Source organism: Dasypus novemcinctus, chromosome 24, assembly GCF_030445035.2.
Source record: "Dasypus novemcinctus isolate mDasNov1 chromosome 24, mDasNov1.1.hap2, whole genome shotgun sequence".
Taxonomy (NCBI): Eukaryota; Metazoa; Chordata; class Mammalia; order Cingulata; family Dasypodidae; genus Dasypus; species Dasypus novemcinctus.
In genome coordinates, this window is record NC_080696.1 from 25519653 (window position 1) to 25525871 (window position 6219).

Consider the following 6219-nt stretch of genomic DNA (forward strand, 5'->3'; position numbering starts at 1 on the left):
CTCTTTTCCCCTTTTATTCTCTTCTTGTCTGCCTAACCTTTTATTTCATTCATTTTTTCTCTCCTTTCTCTCTCATTTTATTTTGTTCTACTCACTTGTTCTTCCTTTTAATTCATTCTATTTTCTCTCTTTTGCTTCTTGTTTTTTTATTTAACCTTTTTTATTCTTATTCCTTTGTATTATTGTGAATTTTTACTCAAATTACTTAGTTTCCTAGCAATTGTATGGTTCTCATTCTTCCTTTTATATATTATTATTATTACTATTATTCTACTTCTACTCTTATCAATCTCATTCCTTTACATTGATCCAAATATTTTTCTTAAAGGGAACAAAGACTATTACACGGATATACTATAAAAGGTACCAAGTATCATAAAGTAACCGTAGAGAAGAAAGAGAAGCTAAGTAATCTAATAAGCCCACAAGATAAACAGATACCTAGACACCAACAAAAATATACAATGCATACTAAAAAGAAGACATGGTGCAGTCTGACAAACAAACTAAAAAATATCAGGATGTGTAGAACATGGAACAACTAATCAAGGATGTCCAAACAAATATCTAGAATCAAGTTAATGAATTAAAGGGAGGCATATAGGATATTAAAAAGACACTAGGTCACAGCAAGTGCCCGTATGGGCAAAATCTATAAGGTGGAAGTGAGCTGTTGTGCAGTGAAGGGATATGATAGGCGTGTAGGTATACTATTGGGTTGAGTGAGGCAAACTTGACAGGGGGATAGGGTGGGAAGGATGTGTTGGACAGGCCAAAGAACTAGGGGAAGATTTGATATAGGAGCACATGAGCCTTAGGGATTGGTGGGTACATGGATTAAACTAAAATTATCAGAAAACTCTTTGGCAATATGACAAGGAAGAGTTAATAGTTTATGGTGTTGGAAGGGGAGACATTTGGGACAAAGTATACCTGGGGCAGTCTTCTAGAAAATGTGCAAATGATCATTTTGCATTGTGTGTTGTATCAGTGGTGGGAGACCCACATAATGAGTGGGAAGGAGTTGGACTCATACTTGGGAGGCACAAGATATTCTCAAGCAGAGGGGAAGTTTTAAGAGCATGGGTGGTTCCTAATAGGAGAGAACAGATTATTATATGAAGCCCTCAGCATTGTTTCAAGTATCTATGAATCTTGTCCTTTGATGAGTGAAGCCTGGTGGTCGCCATGGGCCCTGTGGGGAGGGTGAAAGAGGAATAGAGTAGATAGAAGAGAGGGTATTGAGGGAACAAAGGAACTGTTCTCCATGATCTTGCAATGATGGATACAGGCCATTTTAAATTTCATAAAAAATTTATAAAAATGTATGTCCTAAAATGTAAACCATAATGTAAACCATTGACCATGGTTAGTAGATATATTTCAATATTTGTACATTAGCTGTAACAAATGTACCACCCAGATGTAAAAAGGCTATTAATAGGGAGGATAAAAAGGGGGAGGATGTTGGTATACTGGAGTTCCCTAATTCTGTATGTGAATTAACTGTGACCTAAAACTACTCTGAAGGTAAAATGGAAAAAGATAAGGCACTGGGGAAGAAATGGAAGAAAATGTCACTGTACATACAGGACAACAGATATTACAGTGGTGGAAGACAAACTATCAAATATGTTTTTTAAAAATATATTTTTATTTTTTAATACCCCAACTTTATTATTTTTACTTTATTTTAGTTTTTTTTAAACATACAAATTTAACTTTATTTCATCATCATTTAAAGCTTGATTTTATAAAACACAAAAAGACATTTTTAAGAAGTGTTCTATATCATAGAAAACTAAACAGTAGAAATATCCATGGCTTCATATATAAATTAGTCAAAGTTTTTTCAACATGGGAACTATACAACTAAATAAATGGCAAAAGGACCTAATAACGCAATGTTTCATTACTGGTGTTATACTAGTTACTTTCAGGGTCTAAACAAAGATCCTGAATATTCAGACTTCTTTTGCTGCATTTTATATTTATATATCTCCTTATCTATATTCTGACTTAAGCTACTTGACCAAAATGTATGATTTAGGAAGTCATTCGACTTTATAGCAAAAGTTTTCTCATCTATAGTTACCACCTTCAGAGGAATGCTGATAAAATCCACAGGTTCCCTTTTGAACAATGTGCAATATGCTTTCGTGCTAATCTATTTAGCAAAACACAGTAACAACGAATACCTTACTCTCCTCTAATTCATGATATCAATCCCAGGGAAAGTCAAGCAGGTACTAAAAACTGGAACAATTATGCACGGTTCAGTAAAGTATAATGTTGGCTTTCCCTATCTAAAAATAAACAAAGAAATAAAACCTATCAACTAGAGTTGATTTTAGGAAAACCACATTTTAGAATTATAAGTACATTCTCCTCATCTCATCCCTCAGTCATTAACAGGAATTTTGTAGGCCACCATGCTATTTACTTTGTGAATTGTGGTAGTAAATGAACGAAGACGGACTTCCTCAGAATTGGTAATGAACTGTGGTCCTGACTCTTCCCATTTTTCAGGTACAACCAAATCTTTGTCTGTATAAATCAGCAGATCAAATGAACAAGAAACTTCCAATAGTGGCAGAAATGTTACTGTCATTGTTATCTGTCTGATTACTGAACGAATTTCATCTTGGATAGCTTTCTGTGACTTTTCTCTGTGTGCACTGTCATCTTTTGCAGTCTTGTCACACTCAATATCAAACTGCCATCTTTCCAGGACTTCACCACTTTCAATATTTGAGATGACTACCACCAGTTTCTGAACAGAACACTTGTATAACCAATCTTTTAGTTGTTCCACCACATTATTGAGGTATTTTATGAGCTCAGGATCAGTAGTTATAAGCAAGGTGAGTCCATATTTCTGTACTCGTGTAAAGGTTTCAAATGGATATATGCCACGCTGATATAAAATGCTATTGATGCCAAAAGAGAAGAACTCGGCCACAATTTCGGCGCTCCCACTCAGGGTAATGCCCTGCTCCCGGGAGAGCTGCCGCGCCATGGCCAGGCCCAAAGATGCGCTTTCACCCTGTAAACAGCACCAGCAGCGCCTTCTCTGCAGTTCCCCGCCACTCGTTTCAAAAGTAACCTATTTTAGTTTTAACTATTCTAAATTATTACCTATTTTATTTCTTATTTAAACCTACCATTATTATTTCATTTTCCTATTAATCAACTTTAGCAATATTCTTGGCTTCATTTTTGAAGAAGTTTTGTATCACAGAAGGGTTACAACTTGGACAAGGAAGGATCATTGGTGTTGGGTGCCAGTAATGGGGGAAACATGGGAGGGGGTTTGTCTGAGCATGCATATATAGTATGTAGGTATGTTCATATGTTTGTTGGGTATTGACACAGTGTGTAGAGGTTCACATGACAACTGAGGGAGTGCTGAGCTCCCACCCTGGGGAGCTCTGCCACACTCCCAGTGGAGCAGCAGCAATCCCCCAAGTGTAGGGACAATGACCAGTGAAGATAGTTGGTCCAATGATGGGCTTTGATATTGATGACTGTGCTTATTATTGTTTTGCTCTTGAATTTGCAACTTACTCTGCTGTTGAAGGGTGCCTAAGAGTTGCTTCTGAGAGCCTCCACGTTGCTCAAATGGGGCCTCTATCTAAGCCAAATTCAGCATATAAATGCATTACCTTCCCTACAGAGTGGGACATGACTCCTTGGGACAAGCCTCCCTGGCACCAATTGATTACTACCAAGTACAGGATGATGAGGCAACTGGAAAGGACCTTGAATAAAAGGGAGAAAATGTAAAGAGAAATGAGTTTATATGGCTAAGAGATTTCAAAGTGAGTTGGGAGTTCATCAATGAATAATGCTTATGGCCATCTCAGCAGTATCTCATAGACAACTAAATTAGATACTACCCCAAATAGTGGGGCTCCTGAGGGCTCCAGAGACACCCAGGTCCTATGGTCATAGTAAATAGGTACAGAATTTGATGTCTGCCAGTGGGCCTTACTTTGGAGTTTGTGATCATAAGTGTGACAGTTGTCTCATCTGTGACTTCTCTACACATGCCCCTTCTGTGCCTTTTATTTGAACCTATAGCTGGTGCTGGAGCTGGTAGGTGCACATTCAAGACACTTGAATCCTTGGGCAATCCATGTCCTGGTCTCAGAGCCTCAGCAGAGTTGCAACACATACTCCCTAGTTCATTGGTCTCACCCAAAACGACTAAAAAGGGTGTAAGGATGGAAAACCACCACACCAAGGAATCAGTCTACAATTGCAAGCAAAAGAATCACATCCATCAGCCATATGGGATCAAAGCACCCTCCCAATAAGAGGTAGAGTGGGCATCAGCATCAAGGAATTCTCAGGAGTGGAGAATAAAATATGGACTAGAGTGGACTTACCAGTATTCTACTATAGATTTATTGTGATTCTAGCAATGGATGAAATAACGTTATTGATGTGACAGTTGGCACTGGAGGTGCTGAAGGCAGGAAGAGGGAAAAAGAGGTGAAATATGGAGGCATTTTCAGGACTTGGAATTGACCTGAATTACATTGCAATGACAGATACAGGTCATTATATATCCTGCCATAACCTACAGAATTGAGTGGGAGAGAGTGCAAACTTCAATGTAAACTATAACCCATGCTTAGTGGCAATGCTCCAAAATGTGTTAATCTATTGCAATGGTTGTACCACACTAATGAAAGAAGTTGTTAATTTTGGGAAAAGTGGGAGGTGTTTGAAGTGGGGCATATGGGAATCCCTTGTATATTTTTATGTAGCATTTTATGTAATCAAAGTATCCTTTAAGATAAATAAAAAATATACATTTAATGAAAAGAAAAGAAGACACAGGAGGAACATACTGAAGGGAGAGCACCATCCCCCACTAAGTATAAATCCTAACAGGGCTACTCCCAATCATATACTTATCAAATTGTCCAATACTGAAGACAGAGAGAGAATACATAAAGCAGAAAGAAAAAAGAGATCGATCACATACAATGGAAGTTCAATAATATTAAGTGCTGATTTCTCATCTGAAAGCATGAAGGCAAGAATGCTGAGATATGACATAGTTGAGGTTCTGAAAGAAAGAAAAATCTGCCAAATTAAAATTTCATTCAAAAATGAGGGAATGTTCAATATATTGACAGATAAACAAAAATTGATGTAATTTGTCAGGAAGAGTCCTACCTTTCAAAAAATGTTAAAGGGTATTCTGCAGGTTGAAAGGAAAAGAGAGGAGAGAGATGGTTGTAAGAGAGTATAAAAGGAAAAATTCCACCAACATTAAAAAAAATGAAAACACAACAATCAAATTTATTTGAAAGAGTTAAGGGCCCTGAATAGCTAGAAACATCATAAAAAGGAAAAGCAAATGCTTATCTCCAGGCTTTAAATCATATTACATACCTATAGTGGTAAAAACAGAATGGTACTGGCATAAATACAGACACATAGACCAATGGAATCAAATTTATGCTTCAGAAACAGACCCTCACATATATGGTCAAGTGATTTTTGACTAGCCTATCAAACCCACACAACTTGGGTAGAGCAGTCTATTCAACAATTGGTGCTGAAAGAATTGGATATCCATAGCCAAAAGAAGGAAAGAGGACTCTGTCTCACACCTTATCCAAAAATTAACTCAAAATGTGTCAAAAACCTAAAGATAGCATCATAAAACTTCTAGAAGAAATTTTAGGAAAATATCTTCAAGACTTGGTGGTAGGTGGTGGATTCTTAAAAGAGATAAGAGAACTGAGATGGACTACTGATGTTTAATGTACGTAGAAGTTTTAATTTGCTTTACTGTAAAAGTATGGAAATGTATAGAGTGGATGGCAACACAGTGAGTAACAGTTATTTTATAAATGGGGATGTGACTGAAAATGATAGTCTAGGCATGTAAATGCCAATTGACAGAATGTTGGAGAATAATCTAGGAACAGAATAGCAGAGTAAACCAAGAGGTGGATGAGAATTGTGGTTGATGGTACAGATGCAAGTGTGTCCTTTGTTAGCTAGAGCAAATGTACATCACTACTGCGGGGTGTTGGGAATGTGGAGAAGCATGGGAAAAATACAGCTGGAGTGACCTATGGACTGTGGTTAGTAGTAATAATATAATATTCTTTCCTCTATGTGAAAGATGTACTGGGTTGACAATGAGGCAGTATAGAAAATGTGAGCCAAATGTACACTTTGGACATGGTAACA

General features: G+C 37.1%; 1 pseudogene; it reads right to left on the minus strand.

The window, feature by feature from the left end:
* Window positions 1–2401: 2401 nt before the first annotated feature.
* LOC101418742 (mitotic spindle assembly checkpoint protein MAD2A pseudogene) lies at window positions 2402–3072 on the minus strand (annotated as a pseudogene).
* Window positions 3073–6219: the final 3147 nt, after the last annotated feature.